Below are 18,762 nucleotides of genomic sequence, written 5' to 3'. Positions count from 1 at the left end.
CGGTGTTAACCCCTCAAGAGAAACAGAATAAATGTCTCTTTCAAGATTTAAAACAGAAAATACAAACTTTTGAGCCGTAAGTGGGTTTTTGAAGAACAAAAAAAAAAAATGATGTTTTCAGGGGTGCAACACGAGGACTTCACAGGAGGTCACCCATCCTAGTACTACTCTCGCCCAAGCACGCTTAACTGCGGAGTTCTGATGGGATCCGGTTCATTAGTGCTGGTATGATCGCACCCGGAATGTTTGGTCCGCAATATTCATTTATAGAAAACGCGTGTGTCCTCCCTTTTCTCCCTCGGAGCAACTAGGAACTTCTTATTCGCTGCTTGTTTGTGACCACGGTGTTTACCCATCAAGGGAAACAGAATAAATGTCTCTTTCAAGATTTAAAACAGAAAATACAAACTTTTGAGCCGTAAGTGGGTTTTTGAAGAACAAAAAAAAAAAATGATGTTTTCAGGGGTGCAACACGAGGACTTCTCAGGAGGTCACCCATCCTAGTACTACTCTCGCCCACGCACGATTAACTGCAGAGTTCTGATGGGATCCGGTGGATTAGTACTGGTATGATCGCACCCGGAATGTTTGGTCCCCATTATTCATTTATAGCGAACGCGTGTGTCCTCCCATTTCAGCCTTGGATCATCTAGGAACTTCTTATTCGCTGCTTGTTAGTGACCACGGTGTTAACCCCTCAAGGGAAACGGAATAAATGTCTCTTTAAAGATTTCAAATAGAAATTACAAACTTTTGAGCCGTAAGTGGGTTTTTGAAGAACAAAAAAAAAAAAAATGTTGTTTTTGGGTGTGCTACACGAGGACATCCCAAGAGGTCACCCATCCTAATACTACTCTCGCCCAAGCACGCTTAACTGCGGAGTTCTGATGGGATCCGGTGCATTAGTGCAGGTATGATCGAACCCGGAATGTTTGGTCCGCAATATTCATTTATAGCGAACGCGTGTGTCCTCCCATTTCTGCCTTGGATCATCTAGGAACTTCTTATTCGCTGCATGTTAGTGACCACGGTGTTAACCCCTCAAGGGAAACAGAATAAATGTCTCTTTAAAGATTTCAAACAGAAATTACAAACTTTTGAGCCGTAAGTGGGTTTTTGAAGAACAAAAAAAAAAAAAATGTTGTTTTTAGGGGTGCTACACGAGGACTTCCCAAGAGGTCACCCATCCTAATACTTCTCTCGCCCAAGCATGCTTAACTGCGGAGTTCTGATGGGATCCGGTGCATTAGTGCTGGTATGATCGCACCCGGAATGTTTGGTCCGCTATATTCATATATAGCGAAAGCGTGTGTCCTCCCTTTTCTCCCTCGGATCAACTTGGAACTTCTTATTCGCTGCTTGTTAGTGACCACGGTGTTAACCCCTCAAGAGAAACAGAATAAATGTCTCTTTCAAGATTTAAAACAGAAAATACAAACTTTTGAGCCGTAAGTGGGTTTTTGAAGAACAAAAAAAAAAAATGATGTTTTCAGGGGTGCAACACGAGGACTTCACAGGAGGTCACCCATCCTAGTACTACTCTCGCCCAAGCACGCTTAACTGCGGAGTTCTGATGGGATCCGGTGCATTAGTGCTGGTATGATCGCACCCGGAATGTTTGGTCCGCAATATTCATTTATAGAAAACGCGTGTGTCCTCCCTTTTCTCCCTCGGAGCAACTAGGAACTTCTTATTCGCTGCTTGTTTGTGACCACGGTGTTTACCCATCAAGGGAAACAGAATAAATGTCTCTTTCAAGATTTAAAACAGAAAATACAAACTTTTGAGCCGTAAGTGGGTTTTTGAAGAACAAAAAAAAAAAATGATGTTTTCAGGGGTGCAACACGAGGACTTCTCAGGAGGTCACCCATCCTAGTACTACTCTCGCCCACGCACGATTAACTGCAGAGTTCTGATGGGATCCGGTGGATTAGTACTGGTATGATCGCACCCGGAATGTTTGGTCCCCATTATTCATTTATAGCGAACGCGTGTGTCCTCCCATTTCTGCCTTGGATCATCTAGGAACTTCTTATTCGCTGCTTGTTAGTGACCACGGTGTTAACCCCTCAAGGGAAACGGAATAAATGTCTCTTTAAAGATTTCAAATAGAAATTACAAACTTTTGAGCCGTAAGTGGGTTTTTGAAGAACAAAAAAAAAAAAAATGTTGTTTTTGGGTGTGCTACACGAGGACATCCCAAGAGGTCACCCATCCTAATACTACTCTCGCCCAAGCATGCTTAACTGCGGAGTTCTGATGGGATCCGGTGCATTAGTGCTGGTATGATCGCACCCGGAATGTTTGGTCCGCAATATTCATTTATAGCGAAAGCGTGTGTCCTCCCTTTTCTCCCTCGGGTCAACTAGGAACTTCTTATTCGCTGCTTGTTAGTGACCACGGTGTTAACCCCTCAAGGGAAACAGAATAAATGTCTCTTTCAAGATTTAAAACAGAAAATACAAACTTTTGAGCCGTAAGTGGGTTTTTGAAGAACAAAAAAAAAAAATGATGTTTTCAAGGGTGCAACACGAGGACTTCTCAGGAGGTCACCCATCCTAGTACTACTATCGCCCAAGCACGCTTAACTGCAGAGTTCTGATGGGATCCGGTGGATTAGTACTGGTATGATCGCACCCGGAATGTTTGGTCCCCATTATTCATTTATAGCGAACGCGTGTGTCCTCCCATTTCAGCCTTGGATCATCTAGGAACTTCTAATTCGCTGCTTGTTAGTGACCACGGTGTTAACCTCTCAAGGGAAACGGAATAAATGTCTCTTTAAAGATTTCAAATAGAAATTACAAACTTTTGAGCCGTAAGTGGGTTTTTGAAGAACAAAAAAAAAAAAAAATGTTGTTTTTGGGTGTGCTACACGAGGACATCCCAAGAGGTCACCCATCCTAATACTACTCTCGCCCAAGCATGCTTAACTGCGGAGTTCTGATGGGATCCGGTGCATTAGTGCTGGTATGATCGCACCCGGAATGTTTGGTCCGCAATATTCATTTATAGCGAAAGCGTGTGTCCTCCCTTTTCTCCCTCGGGTCAACTAGGAACTTCTTATTCGCTGCTTGTTAGTGACCACGGTGTTAACCCCTCAAGGGAAACAGAATAAATGTCTCTTTCAAGATTTAAAACAGAAAATACAAACTTTTGAGCCGTAAGTGGGTTTTTGAAGAACAAAAAAAAAAAAATGATGTTTTCAGGGGTGCAACACGAGGACTTCCCAGGAGGTCACCCATCCTAGTGCTACTCTCGCCCAAGCATGCTTAACTACGGAGTTCTGATGGGATCCGGTGCATTAGTGCTGGTATGATCGCACCCGGAATGTTTGGTCCGCAATATTCATTTATAGCGAACGCGTGTGTCCTCCCTTTTCTCCCTCGGATCAACTAGGAACTTCTTATTCGCTGCTTCTTAGTGACCACGGTGTTAACCCCTCCAGGGAAACGGAATAAATGACTCTTTAAAGATTTCAAACAGAAAATACAAACTTTTGAGCCGTAAGTGGGTTTTTGAAGAACAAAAAAAAAAAAATGATGTTTTCAAGGGTGCAACACGAGGACTTCTCAGGAGGTCACCCATCCTAGTACTACTCTCGCCCAAGCACGCTTAACTGCAGAGTTCTGATGGGATCCGGTGGATTAGTACTGGTATGATCGCACCCGGAATGTTTGGTCCCCATTATTCATTTATAGCGAACGCGTGTGTCCTCCCATTTCAGCCTTGGATCATCTAGGAACTTCTTATTCGCTGCTTGTTAGTGACCACGGTGTTAACCCCTCAAGGGAAACGGAATAAATGTCTCTTTAAAGATTTCAAATAGAAATTACAAACTTTTGAGCCGTAAGTGGGTTTTTGAAGAACAAAAAAAAAAAAAAATGTTGTTTTTGGGGGTGCTACACGAGGACATCCCAAGAGGTCACCCATCCTAATACTACTCTCGCCCAAGCACGCTTAACTGCGGAGTTCTGATGGGATCCGGTGCATTAGTGCAGGTATGATCGAACCCGGAATGTTTGGTCCGCAATATTCATTTATAGCGAACGCGTGTGTCCTCCCATTTCTGCCTTGGATCATCTAGGAACTTCTTATTCGCTGCATGTTAGTGACCACGGTGTTAACCCCTCAAGGGAAACAGAATAAATGTCTCTTTAAAGATTTCAAACAGAAATTACAAGCTTTTGAGCCGTAAGTGGGTTTTTGAAGAACAAAAAAAAAAAAATGTTGTTTTTAGGGGTGCTACACGAGGACTTCCCAAGAGGTCACCCATCCTAATACTTCTCTCGCCCAAGCATGCTTAACTGCGGAGTTCTGATGGGATCCGGTGCATTAGTGCTGGTATGATCGCACCCGGAATGTTTGGTCCGCTATATTCATATATAGCGAAAGCGTGTGTCCTCCCTTTTCTCCCTCGGATCAACTTGGAACTTCTTATTCGCTGCTTGTTAGTGACCACGGTGTTAACCCCTCAAGAGAAACAGAATAAATGTCTCTTTCAAGATTTAAAACAGAAAATACAAACTTTTGAGCCGTAAGTGGGTTTTTGAAGAACAAAAAAAAAAAAATGATGTTTTCAGGGGTGCAACACGAGGACTTCACAGGAGGTCACCCATCCTAGTACTACTCTCGCCCAAGCACGCTTAACTGCGGAGTTCTGATGGGATCCGGTGCATTAGTGCTGGTATGATCGCACCCGGAATGTTTGGTCCGCAATATTCATTTATAGAAAACGCGTGTGTCCTCCCTTTTCTCCCTCGGAGCAACTAGGAACTTCTTATTCGCTGCTTGTTTGTGACCACGGTGTTTACCCATCAAGGGAAATAGAATAAATGTCTCTTTCAAGATTTAAAACAGAAAATACAAACTTTTGAGCCGTAAGTGGGTTTTTGAAGAACAAAAAAAAAAAAATGATGTTTTCAGGGGTGCAACACGAGGACTTCTCAGGAGGTCACCCATCCTAGTACTACTCTCGCCCACGCACGATTAACTGCAGAGTTCTGATGGGATCCGGTGGATTAGTACTGGTATGATCGCACCCGGAATGTTTGGTCCCCATTATTCATTTATAGCGAACGCGTGTGTCCTCCCATTTCACCCTCGGCTCAACTCGGAACTTCTTATTCGCTGCTTGTTAGTGACCACGGTGTTAACCCCTCAAGGGAAATGGAATAAATGACTCTTTAAAGATTTAAAATTGAAAATACAAACTTTTGAGCCGTAAGTGGGTTTTTGAAGAACAAAAAAAAAAAAAATGATGTTTTCAGGGGAGCAACACGAGGACTTCCCAGGAGGTCACCCATCATAGTACTACTCTCGCCCAAGAACGCTTAACTGCGGAGTTCTGATGGGATCCGGTGCATTAATGCAGGTATGATCGCACCCGGAATGTTTGGTCCGCAATATTCATTTATAGAGAACGCGTGTGTCCTCCCTTTTCTCCCTCGGATCAACTAGGAACTTCTTATTCGCTGCTTGTTAGTGACCACGGTGTTAACCCCTCAAGGGAATCAAAATAAATGTCTCTTTCAAGATTTAAAACAGAAAATACAAACTTTTGAGCCGTAAGAGGGTTTTTGAAGAACAAAAAAAAAAAAAAATGATGTTGTCACGGGTGCAACACGAGGACTTCTCAGGAGGTCACCCATCCTAGTACTACTCTCGCCCAAGCACGCTTAACTGCAGAGTTCTGATGGGATCCGGTGGATTAGTACTGGTATGATCGCACCCGGAATATTTGGTCCGCAATATTCATTTATAGAGAACGCGTGTGTCCTCCCTTTTCTCCCTCGGATCAACTAGGAACTTCTTATTCGCTGCTTGTTAGTGACCACGGTGTTAACCCCTCAAGGGAAACGGAATAAATGACTCTTCAAAGAGTTAAAACAGAAAAAACAAACTTTTGAGCCATAAGTGGATTTTTGAAGAACAGAAAAAAAAAAATGATGTTTTCAGGGGTGCAACATGAGGACTTCCCAGGAGGTCACCCATCCTAGTACAATTCTCGCCCAAACACGCCTAACTGCTGAGTTCTGATGGGATCCGGTACATTAGTGCTGGTATGATCGCACCCGGAATGTTTGGTCCGCAATATTCATTTATAGCGAACGCGTGTGTCCTCCCATTTCTGCCTTGGATCATCTAGGAACTTCTTATTCGCTGCTTGTTAGTGACCACGGTGTTAACCCCTCAAGGGAAACGGATTAAATGTCTCTTTAAAGATTTAAAACAGAAATTACAAACTTTTGAGCCGTAAGTGGGTTTTTGAAGAACAAAAAAAAAAAATGTTGTTTTCAGGGGTGCTACACGAGGACTTCCCAGGAGGTCACCCATCCTAGTACTACTCTCGCCCAAGCACGCTTATCTGCGGAGTTCTGATGGGATTCGGTGCATTAGTGCTGGTATGATCGCACCCAGAATGTTTGGTTCGCAATATTCATTTATAGCGAACGCGTGTGTCCTATCTTTCTCCCTCGGATCGTCTAGAAACTTCTTATTCGCTGCCTGTTAGTGACCACGGTGTTAACCCCTCAAGCGAAACAGAATAAATGACTCTTTAAAGATTTAAAACAGAAAATACAAACATTTGAGCCGTAAGTGGATTTTTGAAGAACAAAAAAAAAATGATGTTTTCAGGGGTGCAACACGAGGACTTCCAAGGAGGTCACCCATCCTTGTACTACTCTCGCCCAAGCACGCTTAACTGCGGAGTTCTGATGGGATCCGGTGCATTTGTGCTGGTATGTTCGCACCCGGAATGTTTGGTCCGCAATATTCATTTATAGCAAATGCGTGTGTCCTCCCTTTTCTCCCTCGGATCTACTAGGAACTTCTTATTCGCTGCTTGTTAGTGACCACGGTGTTAACCCCTCAAGGGAAACAAAATAAATGTCTCTTTCAAGATTTAAAACAGAAAATACAAACTTTTGAGCCGTAAGAGGGTTTTTGAAGAACAAAAAAAAAAAAATGATGTTTTCAGGGGTGCAACACGAGGACTTCTCAGGAGGTCACCCATCCTAGTACTACTCTCGCCCAAGCACGCTTAACTGCAGAGTTCTGATGGGATCCGGTGGATTAGTACTGGTATGATTGCACCCGGAATATTTGGTCCGCAATATTCATTTATAGAGAACGCGTGTGTCCTCCCTTTTCTCCCTCGGATCAACTAGGAACTTCTTATTCGCTGCTTGTTAGTGACCACGGTGTTAACCCCTCAAGGGAAACGGAATAAATGACTCTTCAAAGAGTTAAAACAGAAAAAACAAACTTTTGAGCCATAAGTGGATTTTTGAAGAACAGAAAAAAAAAAATGATGTTTTCAGGGGTGCAACATGAGGACTTCCCAGGAGGTCACCCATCCTAGTACAATTCTCGCCCAAACACGCCTAACTGCTGAGTTCTGATGGGATCCGGTGCATTAGTGCTAGTATGATCGTACCCGGAATGTTTGGTTCGCAATATTCATTTATAGCGAAAGCGTGTGTCCTCCCTTTTCTCCCTCGGATCAACTAGGAACTTCTTATTCGCTGCTTGTTAGTGACCACGGTGTTAACCCCTCAAGGGAAACAGAATAAATGTCTCTTTCAAGATTTAAAACAGAAAATACAAACTTGTGAGCCGTAAGTAAGTTTTTGAAGAACAAAAAAAAAAAAAAATGATGTTTTCAGGGGTGCAACACGAGGACTTCCCAGGAGGTCACCCATCCTAGTACTACTCTCGCCCAAGCATGCTTAACTGCGAAGTTCTGATGGGATCCTGTGCATTAGTGCTGGTATGATCGCACCCGGAATATTTGGTCAGCAATATTCATTTATAGCGAACGCGTGTGTCCTCCCTTTTCTCCCTCGGATCAACTAGGAACTTATTATTCGCTGCTTCTTAGTGACCACGGTGTTAACCCCTCAAGGGAAACGGAATAAATGACTCTTTAAAGATTTGAAACAGAAAATACAAACTTTTGAGCCGTAAGTGGGTTTTTGAAGAACAAAAAAAAAAAAATGTTTTCAGGGGTGCAACACAAGGACTTCCCAGGAGGTCACCCATCCTAGTACTACTCTCGCCCAAGCACGCTTAACTGCGGAGTTCTGATGGGATCCGGTGCATTAGTGCAGGTATGATCGCACCCGGAATGTTTGGTCCGCAATATTCATTTATAGCGAACGCGTGTGTCCTCCCATTTCTGCCTTGGATCATCTAGGAACTTCTTATTCGCTGCTTTTTAGTGACCACGGTGTTAACCCTTCAAGGGAAACAGAATAAATGTCTCTTTAAAGATTTAAAACAGAAATTACAAACTTTTGAACCGTAAGTGGGTTTTTGAAGAACAAAAAAAAAAAATGTGGTTTTCAGGGATGCTACACGAGGACTTCCCAGGAGGTCACCCATCCTAATACTACTCTCGCCCAAGCACGCTTATCTGCGGAGTTCTGATGGGATTCGGTGCATTAGTGCTGGTATGATCGCACCCAGAATGTTTGGTCCGCAATATTCATTTATAGCGAACGCGTGTGTCCTATCTTTTCTCCCTCGGATCGTCTAGGAACTTCTTATTCGCTGCTTGTTAGTGACCACGGTGTTAACCCCTCAAGCGAAACAGAATAAATGACCCTTTAAAGATTTAAAACATAAAATACAAACTTTTGAGACGTAAGTGCATTTTTGAAGAACAAAAAAAAAAAAATGATGTTTTCAGTGGTGCAACATGAGGACTTCCAAGGAGGTCACCCATCCTAGTACTACTCTCGCCCAAGCACGCTTAACTGCGGAGTTCTGATGGGATCCGGTGCATTAGTGCTGGTTTGATCGCACCCGTAATGTTTGGTCCGCAATATTCATTAATAGAGAACGCGTGTGTCCTCCCTTTTCTCCCTCGGATCAACTAGGAACTTCTTATTCGCTGCTTGTTAGTGACCACGGTGTTAACCCCTCAAGGGAAACGCAATAAATGACTCTTTAAAGAGTTAAAATAGAAAATACAAACTTTTGAGCCATAAGTGGATTTTTGAAGAACAAAAAAAAAAATGATGTTTTCAGGGGTGCAACACGAGGACTTCCCAGGATGTCACCCATCCTAGTACTATTCTCGCCCAAACACGCTTAACTGCGGAGTTCAGATGGGATCCGGTGCATTAGTGCCGGTATGATCGCACCCGGAATGTTTGGTTCGCAATATTCATTTATAGCAAACGCGTGTGTCCTCCCTTTTCTCCTTCGGATCAACTAGGAACTTCTTATTCGCTGCTTGTTAGTGACCACGGTGTTAACCCCTCAAGGGAAACAGAATAAATGACTCTTTAAAGATTTGAAACAGAAAATACAAACTTTTGAGCCGTAATTGGATTTTTGAAGAACAAAAAAAAAAAAAAAAATTATGTTTTCAGGGGTGCAACACGAGGACTTCCCAGGTGGTCACCCAACCTAGTACTACTCTCGCCCAAGCACGCTTAACTGCGGAGTTCTGATGGGATCCGGTGCATTAGTGCTGGTATGAAAGAACCCGGAATGTTTGGTCCGCAATATTCATTAATAGCAAACGCGTGTGTCCTCCCTTTTCTCCCTCGGATCAACTAGGAACTTCTTATTCGCTGCTTGTTAGTGACCACGGTGTTAACCCCTCAAGGGAAACATAATAAATGTCTCTTTCAAGATTTAAAACAGAAAATACAAACTTTTGAGCCGTAAGTGGATTTTTGAAGAACAAAAAAAAATAAAATGATGTTTTTCAGGGGTGCAACACGAGGACTTCCCAAGAGGTCACCCAACCTAGTACTACTCTCGCCCAAGCACGCTTAACTGCGGAGTTCTGATGGGATCCGGTGCATTAGTTCTGGTATGATAGAACCCGGAATGTTTGGTCCGCAATATTCATTAATAGCAAACGCGTGCGTCCTCCTTTTTCTCCCTCGGATCAACTAGGAACTTCTTATTCGCTGCTTGTTAGTGACCACGGTGTTAACCCCTCAAGGGAAACAGAATAAATGTCTCTTTCAAGATTTAAAACAGAAAATACAAACTTTTGAGCCGTAAGTGGGTTTTTGAAGAACAAAAAAAAAATGATGTTTTCAGGGGTGCAACACGAGGACTTCTCAGGAGGTCACCCATCCTAGTACTACTCTCGCCCAAGCACGCTTAACTGCAGAGTTCTGATGGGATCCGGTGGATTAGTACTGGTATGATCGCACCCGGAATGTTTGGTCCGCAATATTCATTTATAGAGAACGCGTGTGTCCTTCGTTTTCTCCCTCGGATCAACTAGGAACTTCTTATACGCTGCTTGTTAGTGACCATGGTGTTAACCCCTCAAGGGAAACGGAATAAATGACTCTTCAAAGAGTTAAAACAGAAAATACAAAATTTTGAGCCATAAGTGGATTTTTGAAGAACAAAAAAAAAAAATGATGTTTTCAGGGGTGCAACAGGAGGACTTCCCAGGAGGTCACCCATCCTAGTACTACTCTCGCCCAAACACGCTTAACTGCGGAGTTCTGATGGGATCCGGTGCATTAGTGCCGGTATGATCGCACCCGGGATGTATGTTCCGCAATATTCATTTATAGCGAACGCGTGTGTCCTCCATTTTCTCCCTCGGATCAACTAGGAACTTCTTATTCGCTGCTTGTTAGTGACCACGGTGTTAACCCCTCAAGGGAAACAGAATAAATGTCTCTTTCAAGATTTAAAACAGAAAATACAAACTTTTGAGCCGTAAGTGGATTTTTGAAGAACAAAAAAAAAAAAAATGATGTTTTTCAGGGGTGCAACACGAGGACTTCCCAAGAGGTCACCCAACCTAGTACTACTCTCGCCCAAGCACGCTTAACTGCGGAGTTCTGATGGGATCCGGTGCATTAGTGCTGGTATGATAGAACCCGGAATGTTTGGTCCGCAATATTCATTAATAGCAAACGCGTGCGTCCTCCTTTTTCTCCCTCGGATCAACTAGGAACTTCTTATTCGCTGCTTGTTAGTGACCACGGTGTTAACCCCTCAAGGGAAACAGAATAAATGTCTCTTTCAAGATTTAAAACAGAAAATACAAACTTTTGAGCCGTAAGTGGGTTTTTGAAAAACAAAAAAAAAAATGATGTTTTCAGGGGTGCAACACGAGTACTTCTCAGGAGGTCACCCATCCTAGTACTACTCTCGCCCAAGCACGTTTAACTGCAGAGTTCTGATGGGATCCGGTGGATTAGTACTGGTATGATCGGACCCGGAATGTTTGGTCCGCAATATTCATTTATAGAGAACGCGTGTGTCCTCCGTTTTCTCCCTCGGATCAACTAGGAACTTCTTATTCGCTGCTTGTTAGTGACCATGGTGTTAAACCCTCAAGGGAAACGGAATAAATGACTCTTCAAAGAGTTAAAACAGAAAATACAAAATTTTGAGCCATAAGTGGATTTTTGAAGAACAAAAAAAAAAAAATGATGTTTTCAGGGGTGCAACAGGAGGACTTCCCAGGAGGTCACCCATCCTAGCACTACTCTCGCCCAAACGCGCTTAACTGCGGAGTTCTGATGGGATCCGGTGCATTAGTGCTGGTATGATCGCACCCGGAATGTTTGGACCGCAATATTCATTTATAGCGAAGGCGTGTGTCCTCCTTTTTCTCCCTCGGATCAACTAGGAACTTCTTATTCGCTGCTTGTTAGTGACCACGGTGTTAACCCCTAAAGGGAAACGGAATAAATGACTCTTTAATGATTTAAAACAGAAAATACAAACTTTTGAGACGTAAGTGGATTTTTGAAGAACAAAAAAAAAAATGATGTTTTCAGGGGTGCAACACGAGGACTTCCCAGGAGGTCACCCATCCTAGTACTACTCTTGCCCAAGTACGCTTAACTGCAGGGTTCTGATGGGATCCGGTGCATTAGTGCTGGTATGATCGCACCCGGAATGTTCGGTCCGCAATATTCATTTATAGCGAACGCGTGTGTCCTCCCTTTTCTCCCTCGGATCAACTAGGAACTTCTTATTCGCTGCTTGTTAGTGAGCACGGTGTTAACCCCTCAAGGGAAACGGAATAAATGACTCTTTAAAGATTTAAAACAGAAAATACAAACTTTTGAGCCCTAAGTGGGTTTTTGAAGAACAGAAAAAAAAAAAAATGATGTTTTCAGGGGTGCAACACGAGGACTTCCCAGGAGGTCACGCATCCTAGTACTACTCTCGCCCAAGCACGCTTAACTGCGGAGTTCTGATTGGATCCGGTGCATTAGTGCAGGTATGATCGCACCCGGAATGTTTGGTCCGCAATATTCATTTATAGCGAACGCGAGTGTACTCCCTTTTCTCCCTCGGATCGTCTAGGAACTTCTTATTCGCTGCTTGTTAGTGACCACGGTGTTAACCCCTCAAGGGAAACGGAATAAATGACTCTTTAAAGATTTAAAACAGAAAATACAAACTTTTGAGCCGTAAGTGGATTTTTGAAGAACAAAAAAAAAAAAATGATGTTTTCAGGGGTGCAACACGGGGACTTCCCATGAGGTAACCCATCCTAGTACTACTCTCGCCCAAGCACGCTTAACTGCGGAGTTCTGATGGGATCCGGTGCATTAGTGCTGGTATGATCGCACCCGAAATGTTTGGTCTGCAATATTCATTTATAGTGAACGCGAGTTTCCTCCCTTTTCTCCCTCTGATCGACTAGGAACTTCTTATTCGCTGCTTGTTAGTGACCACGGTGTTAACCCCTCAAGGGAAACGGAATAAATGACTCTTTAAAGATTTAAAACAGAAAATACAAACTTTTGAGCCGTAAGTGGATTTTTGAAGAACAAAAAAAAAAAAATGATGTTTTCAGGGGTGCAACACGAGGACTTCCCAGGAGGTGACCCATCCTAGTACTACTCTCGCCCAAGAACGCTTAACTGCGGAGTTCTGATGGGATCCGGTGCATTAGTGCTGGTTTGATCGCACCCGGAATGTTTGGTCCGCAATATTCATTTATAGCGAACGCGTGTGTCCTCCCTTTTCTCCCTCGGATCAACAAGGAACTTCTTATTCGCTGCTTGTTAGTGACCACGGTGTTAACACCTAAAGGGAAACGGAATAAATGACTCTTTAAGGATTTAAAACAGAAAATACAAACTTTTGAGAAGTAAGTGGATTTTTGAAAAACAAAAAAAAAAAAAAAATGATGTTTTCAGGGTTGCCACACGAGGACTTCCCAGGAGGTCACCCATCCTAGTACTACTCTTGCCCAAGCACGCTTAACTGCGGAGTTCTGATGGGATCCGGTGCATTAGTGCTGGTATGATCACACCCAGAATGTTTGGTCTGCAATATTCATTTATAGCGAAAGAGTGTGTCCTCCCTTTTCTCCCTCGTATCAACTAGGAACTTTTTATTCGCTGCTTGTTAGTGACCACGGTGTTAACCCCTCAAGGGTAACAGAATAAATGACTCTTTAAAGATTTAAAAAAAAAAATACAAACTTTTGAGCCGTAAGTGGATTTTTCAAGAACAAAAAAAAAAAAAAAAAAGATGTTTTCAGGGGTGCAACATGAGGACTTCCCAGGAGGTCACCCATCCTAGTACTACTCTCGCCCAAGCACGCATAACTGCGGAGCTCCGATGGGATCCGGTGCATTAGTGCTGGTATAATCGCACCCGGAATGTTTGGTCCGCAATAATCATTTATAGCGAACGCGTGTCTCCTCCCTTTTCTCCCACGAATCAACTAGGAACTTCTTATTCGCTGCTTGTTAGTGACCACGGTGTTAACCCCTCAAGGGAAACGGAATAAATGACTCTTTAAAGATTTAAAACAGAAAATACAAACTTTTGAGCCGTAAGTGGATTTTTGAAGAACAAAAAAAAAAAAATGATGTTTTCAGGGGTGCAAAACGGGGACTTCCCAGGAGGTAACCCATCCTAGTTCTACTCTCGCCCAAGCACGCTTAACTGCGGAGTTCTGATGGGATCCGGTGCATTAGTGCTGGTATGATCGCACCCGAAATGTTTGGTCCGCAATATTCATTTATAGCGAACGCGTGTGTCCTCCCTTTTCTCCCTCGGATCAACTAGGGACTTCTTATTCGCTGCTTGTTAGTGACCACGGTGTTAACCCCTCAAGGGAAACGGAATAAATGACACTCTAAAGATTTAAAACAGAAAATACAAACTTTTGAGCCGTAAGTGGATTTTTGAAGAACAAAAAAAAAAAAAAATGATGTTTTCAGGGGTGCAACACGAGAACTTCCCAGGAGGTCACCCATCCTAGTACTACTCTCGCTGAAGTACGCTTAACTGCGGAGTTCTGATGGGATCCGGTGCATTAGTTCTGTTATGATCGTACTCGGAATGTTTGGTCCGCAATATTCATTTATAGCGAACGCGTGTTTCCTCCCTTTTCTCCCTCAGATCAACTAGGTACTTCTTATTCGCTGCTTGTTAGTGACCACGGTGTTAACCCCTCAAGGGAAACAGAATAAATGACTCTTTAAAGATTTAAAACAGAAAATACATACTTTTGAGACGTAAGTTGGTTTTTGAAGAAGAAAAAAAAAAAAGATGTTTTCAGGGGTGCAACACGAGGACTTCCCAGGAGGTCACCCATCCTAGTACTTCTCTCGCCCAAGCACGGTTAACTGCGGAGTTCTGATGGGATCCGGTGCATTAGTGCTGGTATGATCTCACCCAGAATGTTTGGACCACAATATTCATTTATAGTGAACGCGTGTGTCGTCCCTTTTCTCCCTCGGATCAACTAGGAACTTCTTATTCGCTGCTTGTTAGTGACCACGTTGTTAACCCCTCAAGGGAAACAAAATAAATGACTCTTTAATGATACAAAACAGAAAATACAAACTTTTGAGCCGTAAATGGATTTTTGAAGAACAAAAAAAAAAAAAAACACCTTTTGTTAAAAGATTCAATTGTGCCCTTAAACCCTGTTTTGATGAACAAAAAATTTAATATAAAAACACAATTTATTGATAAAATGATTGTTTTTTTATTTAGAGTTGTTTGTTTTATGAATTATTCTACTTTCTTTTTTAAACCAAAAATTAAACAAAACTAATCTTTAGTTCCTATTACACGATACAAATTATAAAATATCGGTCACATTTTTCAGCTGCCTCAACTTATTAAAACATATTATGCCCTTAAACCCGGTTTTGATAAACAAAAAATTGAATTTTAAAACACCATTTTATAGATGGAATGATTGTTTTTTATTCGGATTTGTTTGTATAATGAATTACTATGTAAATTATTCTACCCTTTTGACCAGGACAACCATAAAACAAAACTAAAGATCAAAATTGAAAAAAATAAAATAAAGAAAAGACGTTTCATAGAGTTGAACCTCTGACCAAGTGGCAAAAAAACCAACATTACCAAGACAAATTAACATACAATATGGATATCTTAATTTTTCTTAAACATTTCGTGAGACATAAAAGGAAGTAAACTTTTGAAGTTTCATGGGAGTATAATTAACAAATACATCAACAACAACGATTTTCATACATCACTCACCCATTATATCAGTTTATTTTGTTTGAAATAGCAAAATAAAACATGAACCTTTTGAAAAAAATGGTACTTAACATAGAATTAGTTTCCAAAACAGCATTTTTTTGAGAAATTATTCGCTGCTTGTTAATGACCACGGTGTTAACCCCTCAAGGGAAACGGAATAAATGACTCTTTAAAGATTTAAAACAGAAAATACAAACTTTTGAGCCGTAAGTGGGTTTTTGAAGAACAAAAAAAAAAATGATGTTTTCAGGGGTGCAACACGAGGACTTCTCAGGAGGTCACCCATCCTAGTACTACTCTCGCCCAAGCACGCTTAACTGCAGAGTTCTGATGGGATCCGGTGGATTAGTACTGGTATGATCGCACCCGGAATGTTTGGTCCGCAATATTCATTTATAGAGAACGCGTGTGTCCTTCGTTTTCTCCCTCGGATCAACTAGGAACTTCTTATTCGCTGCTTGTTAGTGACCATGGTGTTAACCCCTCAAGGGAAACGGAATAAATGACTCTTCAAAGAGTTAAAACAGAAAATACAAAATTTTGAGCCATAAGTGGATTTTTGAAGAACAAAAAAAAAAAAATGATGTTTTCAGGGGTGCAACAGGAGGACTTCCCAGGAGGTCACCCATCCTAGTACTACTCTCGCCCAAACACGCTTAACTGCGGAGTTCTGATGGGATCCGGTGCGTTAGTGCCGGTATGATCGCACCCGGAATGTTTGGTCCGCAATATTCATTTATAGCGAACGCGTGTCTCCTCCATTTTCTCCCTCGGATCAACTAGGAACTTCTTATTCGCTGCTTGTTAGTGACCTCGGTGTTAACCCCTCAAGGGAAACAGAATAAATGTCTCTTTCAAGATTTAAAACAGAAAATACAAACTTTTGAGCCGTAAGGGGATTTTTGAAGAACAAAAAAAAAAAAAAATGATGTTTTTCAGGGGTGCAACACGAGGACTTCCCAAGAGGTCACCCAACCTAGTACTACTCTCGCCCAAGCACGCTTAACTGCGGAGTTCTGATGGGATCCGGTGCATTAGTTCTGGTATGATAGAACCCGGAATGTTTGGTCCGCAATATTCATTAATAGCAAACGCGTGCGTCCTCCTTTTTCTCCCTCGGATCAACTAGGAACTTCTTATTCGCTGCTTTTTAGTGACCACGGTGTTAACCCCTCAAGGGAAACAGAATAAATGTCTCTTTCAAGATTTAAAACAGAAAATACAAACTTTTGAGCCGTAAGTGGGTTTTTGAAGAACAAAAAAAAAATGATGTTTTCAGGGGTGCAACACGAGAACTTCTCAGGAGGTCACCCATCCTAGTACTACTCTCGCCCAAGCACGCTTAACTGCAGAGTTCTGATGGGATCCAGTGGATTAGTACTGGTATGATCGCACCCGGAATGTTTGGTCCGCAATATTCATTTATAGAGAACGCGTGTGTCCTTCGTTTTCTCCCTCGGATCAACTAGGAACTTCTTATACGCTGCTTGTTAGTGACCATGGTGTTAACCCCTCAAGGGAAACGGAATAAATGACTCTTCAAAGAGTTAAAACAGAAAATACAAAATTTTGAGCCATAAGTGGATTTTTGAAGAACAAAAAAAAAAAATGATGTTTTCAGGGGTGCAACAGGAGGACTTCCCAGGAGGTCACCCATCCTAGTACTACTCTCGCCCAAACACGCTTAACTGCGGAGTTCTGATGGGATCCGGTGCATTAGTGCCGGTATGATCGCACCCGGAATGTTTGTTCCGCAATATTCATTTATAGCGAACGCGTGTGTCCTCCATTTTCTCCCTCGGATCAACTAGGAACTTCTTATTCGCTGCTTGTTAGTGACCACGGTGTTAACCCCTCAAGGGAAACAGAATAAATGTCTCTTTCAAGATTTAAAACAGAAAATACAAACTTTTGAGCCGTAAGTGGATTTTTGAAGAACAAAAAAAAAAAAAAATGATGTTTTTCAGGGGTGCAACACGAGGACTTCCCAAGAGGTCACCCAACCTAGTACTACTCTCGCCCAAGCACGCTTAACTGCGGAGTTCTGATGGGATCCGGTGCATTAGTTCTGGTATGATAGAACCCGGAATGTTTGGTCCGCAATATTCATTAATAGCAAACGCGTGCGTCCTCCTTTTTCTCCCTCGGATCAACTAGGAACTTCTTATTCGCTGCTTGTTAGTGACCACGGTGTTAACCCCTCAAGGGAAACAGAATAAATGTCTCTTTCAAGATTTAAAACAGAAAATACAAACTTTTGAGCCGTAAGTGGGTTTTTGAAGAACAAAAAAAAAATGATGTTTTCAGGGGTGCAACACGAGAACTTCTCAGGAGGTCACCCATCCTAGTACTACTCTCGCCCAAGCACGCTTAACTGCAGAGTTCTGATGGGATCCAGTGGATTAGTACTGGTATGATCGCACCCGGAATGTTTGGTCCGCAATATTCATTTATAGAGAACGCGTGTGTCCTTCGTTTTCTCCCTCGGATCAACTAGGAACTTCTTATACGCTGCTTGTTAGTGACCATGGTGTTAACCCCTCAAGGGAAACGGAATAAATGACTCTTCAAAGAGTTAAAACAGAAAATACAAAATTTTGAGCCATAAGTGGATTTTTGAAGAACAAAAAAAAAAAATGATGTTTTCAGGGGTGCAACAGGAGGACTTCCCAGGAGGTCACCCATCCTAGTACTACTCTCGCCCAAACACGCTTAACTGCGGAGTTCTGATGGGATCCGGTGCATTAGTGCCGGTATGATCGCACCCGGAATGTTTGTTCCGCAATATTCATTTATAGCGAACGCGTGTGTCCTCCATTTTCTCCCTCGGATCAACTAGGAACTTCTTATTCGCTGCTTGTTAGTGACCACGGTGTTAACCCCTCAAGGGAAACAGAATAAATGTCTCTTTCAAGATTTAAAACAGAAAATACAAACTTTTGAGCCGTAAGTGGATTTTTGAAGAACAAAAAAAAAAAAAAATGATGTTTTTCAGGGGTGCAACACGAGGACTTCCCAAGAGGTCACCCAACCTAGTACTACTCTCGCCCAAGCACGCTTAACTGCGGAGTTCTGATGGGATCCGGTGCATTAGTTCTGGTATGATAGAACCCGGAATGTTTGGTCCGCAATATTCATTAATAGCAAACGCGTGCGTCCTCCTTTTTCTCCCTCGGATCAACTAGGAACTTCTTATTCGCTGCTTGTTAGTGACCACGGTGTTAACCCCTCAAGGGAAACAGAATAAATGTCTCTTTCAAGATT

The 18,762-nt window shown here is 42.3% G+C and overlaps 51 non-coding genes and 1 pseudogene across 51 annotated transcripts; all 52 read right to left on the bottom strand.

Moving 5' to 3' along the window:
- Window positions 1–120: 120 nt before the first annotated feature.
- LOC133787226 (5S ribosomal RNA) lies at window positions 121–239 on the bottom strand. Its single transcript, XR_009872259.1, has one exon. It is a non-coding gene; the product is annotated as a 5S ribosomal RNA (ribosomal RNA).
- Window positions 240–462: 223 nt separating this feature from the next.
- LOC133786405 (5S ribosomal RNA) lies at window positions 463–581 on the bottom strand. The gene has a single exon (XR_009871568.1). It is a non-coding gene; the product is annotated as a 5S ribosomal RNA (ribosomal RNA).
- Window positions 582–806: 225 nt separating this feature from the next.
- LOC133786974 (5S ribosomal RNA) lies at window positions 807–925 on the bottom strand. The gene has a single exon (XR_009872111.1). It is a non-coding gene; the product is annotated as a 5S ribosomal RNA (ribosomal RNA).
- A 225-nt stretch (window positions 926–1,150) lies between these two features.
- LOC133786393 (5S ribosomal RNA) lies at window positions 1,151–1,269 on the bottom strand. Its single transcript, XR_009871557.1, has one exon. It is a non-coding gene; the product is annotated as a 5S ribosomal RNA (ribosomal RNA).
- Window positions 1,270–1,492: 223 nt separating this feature from the next.
- LOC133787846 (5S ribosomal RNA) lies at window positions 1,493–1,611 on the bottom strand. The gene has a single exon (XR_009872836.1). It is a non-coding gene; the product is annotated as a 5S ribosomal RNA (ribosomal RNA).
- Window positions 1,612–1,834: 223 nt separating this feature from the next.
- Window positions 1,835–1,953, bottom strand: LOC133786404 (5S ribosomal RNA). Its single transcript, XR_009871567.1, has one exon. It is a non-coding gene; the product is annotated as a 5S ribosomal RNA (ribosomal RNA).
- A 225-nt stretch (window positions 1,954–2,178) lies between these two features.
- Window positions 2,179–2,297, bottom strand: LOC133786833 (5S ribosomal RNA). Its single transcript, XR_009871974.1, has one exon. It is a non-coding gene; the product is annotated as a 5S ribosomal RNA (ribosomal RNA).
- Window positions 2,298–2,520: 223 nt separating this feature from the next.
- Window positions 2,521–2,639, bottom strand: LOC133786440 (5S ribosomal RNA). Its single transcript, XR_009871601.1, has one exon. It is a non-coding gene; the product is annotated as a 5S ribosomal RNA (ribosomal RNA).
- Window positions 2,640–2,865: 226 nt separating this feature from the next.
- Window positions 2,866–2,984, bottom strand: LOC133786832 (5S ribosomal RNA). Its single transcript, XR_009871973.1, has one exon. It is a non-coding gene; the product is annotated as a 5S ribosomal RNA (ribosomal RNA).
- Window positions 2,985–3,208: 224 nt separating this feature from the next.
- LOC133787994 (5S ribosomal RNA) lies at window positions 3,209–3,327 on the bottom strand. The gene has a single exon (XR_009872978.1). It is a non-coding gene; the product is annotated as a 5S ribosomal RNA (ribosomal RNA).
- Window positions 3,328–3,551: 224 nt separating this feature from the next.
- Window positions 3,552–3,670, bottom strand: LOC133787885 (5S ribosomal RNA). The gene has a single exon (XR_009872873.1). It is a non-coding gene; the product is annotated as a 5S ribosomal RNA (ribosomal RNA).
- A 226-nt stretch (window positions 3,671–3,896) lies between these two features.
- On the bottom strand, window positions 3,897–4,015 carry LOC133786859 (5S ribosomal RNA). Its single transcript, XR_009872000.1, has one exon. It is a non-coding gene; the product is annotated as a 5S ribosomal RNA (ribosomal RNA).
- Window positions 4,016–4,239: 224 nt separating this feature from the next.
- On the bottom strand, window positions 4,240–4,358 carry LOC133786392 (5S ribosomal RNA). The gene has a single exon (XR_009871556.1). It is a non-coding gene; the product is annotated as a 5S ribosomal RNA (ribosomal RNA).
- A 224-nt stretch (window positions 4,359–4,582) lies between these two features.
- LOC133787834 (5S ribosomal RNA) lies at window positions 4,583–4,701 on the bottom strand. Its single transcript, XR_009872825.1, has one exon. It is a non-coding gene; the product is annotated as a 5S ribosomal RNA (ribosomal RNA).
- Window positions 4,702–4,925: 224 nt separating this feature from the next.
- LOC133786402 (5S ribosomal RNA) lies at window positions 4,926–5,044 on the bottom strand. The gene has a single exon (XR_009871565.1). It is a non-coding gene; the product is annotated as a 5S ribosomal RNA (ribosomal RNA).
- A 225-nt stretch (window positions 5,045–5,269) lies between these two features.
- LOC133788061 (5S ribosomal RNA) lies at window positions 5,270–5,388 on the bottom strand. The gene has a single exon (XR_009873041.1). It is a non-coding gene; the product is annotated as a 5S ribosomal RNA (ribosomal RNA).
- A 226-nt stretch (window positions 5,389–5,614) lies between these two features.
- Window positions 5,615–5,733, bottom strand: LOC133787970 (5S ribosomal RNA). The gene has a single exon (XR_009872955.1). It is a non-coding gene; the product is annotated as a 5S ribosomal RNA (ribosomal RNA).
- A 224-nt stretch (window positions 5,734–5,957) lies between these two features.
- On the bottom strand, window positions 5,958–6,076 carry LOC133786978 (5S ribosomal RNA). Its single transcript, XR_009872115.1, has one exon. It is a non-coding gene; the product is annotated as a 5S ribosomal RNA (ribosomal RNA).
- A 223-nt stretch (window positions 6,077–6,299) lies between these two features.
- On the bottom strand, window positions 6,300–6,418 carry LOC133786347 (5S ribosomal RNA). The gene has a single exon (XR_009871511.1). It is a non-coding gene; the product is annotated as a 5S ribosomal RNA (ribosomal RNA).
- A 220-nt stretch (window positions 6,419–6,638) lies between these two features.
- Window positions 6,639–6,757, bottom strand: LOC133788168 (5S ribosomal RNA). Its single transcript, XR_009873142.1, has one exon. It is a non-coding gene; the product is annotated as a 5S ribosomal RNA (ribosomal RNA).
- A 224-nt stretch (window positions 6,758–6,981) lies between these two features.
- On the bottom strand, window positions 6,982–7,100 carry LOC133787883 (5S ribosomal RNA). The gene has a single exon (XR_009872871.1). It is a non-coding gene; the product is annotated as a 5S ribosomal RNA (ribosomal RNA).
- A 224-nt stretch (window positions 7,101–7,324) lies between these two features.
- LOC133787106 (5S ribosomal RNA) lies at window positions 7,325–7,443 on the bottom strand (annotated as a pseudogene).
- A 226-nt stretch (window positions 7,444–7,669) lies between these two features.
- LOC133788122 (5S ribosomal RNA) lies at window positions 7,670–7,788 on the bottom strand. Its single transcript, XR_009873098.1, has one exon. It is a non-coding gene; the product is annotated as a 5S ribosomal RNA (ribosomal RNA).
- A 221-nt stretch (window positions 7,789–8,009) lies between these two features.
- On the bottom strand, window positions 8,010–8,128 carry LOC133787927 (5S ribosomal RNA). Its single transcript, XR_009872914.1, has one exon. It is a non-coding gene; the product is annotated as a 5S ribosomal RNA (ribosomal RNA).
- Window positions 8,129–8,351: 223 nt separating this feature from the next.
- LOC133786692 (5S ribosomal RNA) lies at window positions 8,352–8,470 on the bottom strand. The gene has a single exon (XR_009871837.1). It is a non-coding gene; the product is annotated as a 5S ribosomal RNA (ribosomal RNA).
- A 224-nt stretch (window positions 8,471–8,694) lies between these two features.
- LOC133786473 (5S ribosomal RNA) lies at window positions 8,695–8,813 on the bottom strand. The gene has a single exon (XR_009871632.1). It is a non-coding gene; the product is annotated as a 5S ribosomal RNA (ribosomal RNA).
- A 222-nt stretch (window positions 8,814–9,035) lies between these two features.
- Window positions 9,036–9,154, bottom strand: LOC133788098 (5S ribosomal RNA). Its single transcript, XR_009873076.1, has one exon. It is a non-coding gene; the product is annotated as a 5S ribosomal RNA (ribosomal RNA).
- A 228-nt stretch (window positions 9,155–9,382) lies between these two features.
- Window positions 9,383–9,501, bottom strand: LOC133786446 (5S ribosomal RNA). Its single transcript, XR_009871606.1, has one exon. It is a non-coding gene; the product is annotated as a 5S ribosomal RNA (ribosomal RNA).
- Window positions 9,502–9,727: 226 nt separating this feature from the next.
- Window positions 9,728–9,846, bottom strand: LOC133786602 (5S ribosomal RNA). Its single transcript, XR_009871752.1, has one exon. It is a non-coding gene; the product is annotated as a 5S ribosomal RNA (ribosomal RNA).
- Window positions 9,847–10,067: 221 nt separating this feature from the next.
- LOC133787866 (5S ribosomal RNA) lies at window positions 10,068–10,186 on the bottom strand. Its single transcript, XR_009872855.1, has one exon. It is a non-coding gene; the product is annotated as a 5S ribosomal RNA (ribosomal RNA).
- A 223-nt stretch (window positions 10,187–10,409) lies between these two features.
- Window positions 10,410–10,528, bottom strand: LOC133787990 (5S ribosomal RNA). Its single transcript, XR_009872974.1, has one exon. It is a non-coding gene; the product is annotated as a 5S ribosomal RNA (ribosomal RNA).
- Window positions 10,529–10,754: 226 nt separating this feature from the next.
- Window positions 10,755–10,873, bottom strand: LOC133786271 (5S ribosomal RNA). The gene has a single exon (XR_009871439.1). It is a non-coding gene; the product is annotated as a 5S ribosomal RNA (ribosomal RNA).
- A 222-nt stretch (window positions 10,874–11,095) lies between these two features.
- Window positions 11,096–11,214, bottom strand: LOC133786639 (5S ribosomal RNA). The gene has a single exon (XR_009871787.1). It is a non-coding gene; the product is annotated as a 5S ribosomal RNA (ribosomal RNA).
- A 224-nt stretch (window positions 11,215–11,438) lies between these two features.
- On the bottom strand, window positions 11,439–11,557 carry LOC133786733 (5S ribosomal RNA). The gene has a single exon (XR_009871878.1). It is a non-coding gene; the product is annotated as a 5S ribosomal RNA (ribosomal RNA).
- A 222-nt stretch (window positions 11,558–11,779) lies between these two features.
- On the bottom strand, window positions 11,780–11,898 carry LOC133786573 (5S ribosomal RNA). The gene has a single exon (XR_009871726.1). It is a non-coding gene; the product is annotated as a 5S ribosomal RNA (ribosomal RNA).
- A 226-nt stretch (window positions 11,899–12,124) lies between these two features.
- Window positions 12,125–12,243, bottom strand: LOC133786311 (5S ribosomal RNA). The gene has a single exon (XR_009871477.1). It is a non-coding gene; the product is annotated as a 5S ribosomal RNA (ribosomal RNA).
- A 224-nt stretch (window positions 12,244–12,467) lies between these two features.
- LOC133786322 (5S ribosomal RNA) lies at window positions 12,468–12,586 on the bottom strand. Its single transcript, XR_009871487.1, has one exon. It is a non-coding gene; the product is annotated as a 5S ribosomal RNA (ribosomal RNA).
- Window positions 12,587–12,810: 224 nt separating this feature from the next.
- LOC133787977 (5S ribosomal RNA) lies at window positions 12,811–12,929 on the bottom strand. Its single transcript, XR_009872962.1, has one exon. It is a non-coding gene; the product is annotated as a 5S ribosomal RNA (ribosomal RNA).
- A 227-nt stretch (window positions 12,930–13,156) lies between these two features.
- Window positions 13,157–13,275, bottom strand: LOC133786280 (5S ribosomal RNA). The gene has a single exon (XR_009871448.1). It is a non-coding gene; the product is annotated as a 5S ribosomal RNA (ribosomal RNA).
- A 228-nt stretch (window positions 13,276–13,503) lies between these two features.
- LOC133786662 (5S ribosomal RNA) lies at window positions 13,504–13,622 on the bottom strand. The gene has a single exon (XR_009871809.1). It is a non-coding gene; the product is annotated as a 5S ribosomal RNA (ribosomal RNA).
- A 224-nt stretch (window positions 13,623–13,846) lies between these two features.
- On the bottom strand, window positions 13,847–13,965 carry LOC133786361 (5S ribosomal RNA). Its single transcript, XR_009871525.1, has one exon. It is a non-coding gene; the product is annotated as a 5S ribosomal RNA (ribosomal RNA).
- Window positions 13,966–14,191: 226 nt separating this feature from the next.
- Window positions 14,192–14,310, bottom strand: LOC133786964 (5S ribosomal RNA). The gene has a single exon (XR_009872101.1). It is a non-coding gene; the product is annotated as a 5S ribosomal RNA (ribosomal RNA).
- A 222-nt stretch (window positions 14,311–14,532) lies between these two features.
- On the bottom strand, window positions 14,533–14,651 carry LOC133788007 (5S ribosomal RNA). The gene has a single exon (XR_009872990.1). It is a non-coding gene; the product is annotated as a 5S ribosomal RNA (ribosomal RNA).
- Window positions 14,652–15,747: 1,096 nt separating this feature from the next.
- On the bottom strand, window positions 15,748–15,866 carry LOC133787865 (5S ribosomal RNA). The gene has a single exon (XR_009872854.1). It is a non-coding gene; the product is annotated as a 5S ribosomal RNA (ribosomal RNA).
- A 224-nt stretch (window positions 15,867–16,090) lies between these two features.
- On the bottom strand, window positions 16,091–16,209 carry LOC133788005 (5S ribosomal RNA). The gene has a single exon (XR_009872988.1). It is a non-coding gene; the product is annotated as a 5S ribosomal RNA (ribosomal RNA).
- Window positions 16,210–16,436: 227 nt separating this feature from the next.
- Window positions 16,437–16,555, bottom strand: LOC133786601 (5S ribosomal RNA). The gene has a single exon (XR_009871751.1). It is a non-coding gene; the product is annotated as a 5S ribosomal RNA (ribosomal RNA).
- Window positions 16,556–16,776: 221 nt separating this feature from the next.
- Window positions 16,777–16,895, bottom strand: LOC133787932 (5S ribosomal RNA). The gene has a single exon (XR_009872919.1). It is a non-coding gene; the product is annotated as a 5S ribosomal RNA (ribosomal RNA).
- A 223-nt stretch (window positions 16,896–17,118) lies between these two features.
- Window positions 17,119–17,237, bottom strand: LOC133787989 (5S ribosomal RNA). Its single transcript, XR_009872973.1, has one exon. It is a non-coding gene; the product is annotated as a 5S ribosomal RNA (ribosomal RNA).
- Window positions 17,238–17,464: 227 nt separating this feature from the next.
- On the bottom strand, window positions 17,465–17,583 carry LOC133786599 (5S ribosomal RNA). The gene has a single exon (XR_009871750.1). It is a non-coding gene; the product is annotated as a 5S ribosomal RNA (ribosomal RNA).
- Window positions 17,584–17,804: 221 nt separating this feature from the next.
- On the bottom strand, window positions 17,805–17,923 carry LOC133787931 (5S ribosomal RNA). Its single transcript, XR_009872918.1, has one exon. It is a non-coding gene; the product is annotated as a 5S ribosomal RNA (ribosomal RNA).
- Window positions 17,924–18,146: 223 nt separating this feature from the next.
- Window positions 18,147–18,265, bottom strand: LOC133787988 (5S ribosomal RNA). Its single transcript, XR_009872972.1, has one exon. It is a non-coding gene; the product is annotated as a 5S ribosomal RNA (ribosomal RNA).
- A 227-nt stretch (window positions 18,266–18,492) lies between these two features.
- Window positions 18,493–18,611, bottom strand: LOC133786598 (5S ribosomal RNA). The gene has a single exon (XR_009871749.1). It is a non-coding gene; the product is annotated as a 5S ribosomal RNA (ribosomal RNA).
- Between the last annotated feature and the right edge of the window lie 151 nt (window positions 18,612–18,762).

Source organism: Humulus lupulus, chromosome 6, assembly GCF_963169125.1.
Source record: "Humulus lupulus chromosome 6, drHumLupu1.1, whole genome shotgun sequence".
Taxonomy (NCBI): domain Eukaryota; kingdom Viridiplantae; phylum Streptophyta; class Magnoliopsida; order Rosales; family Cannabaceae; genus Humulus; species Humulus lupulus.
Note: the sequence above shows the minus strand (reverse complement) of the source record. Positions and strands in the feature narration are given on the sequence as shown.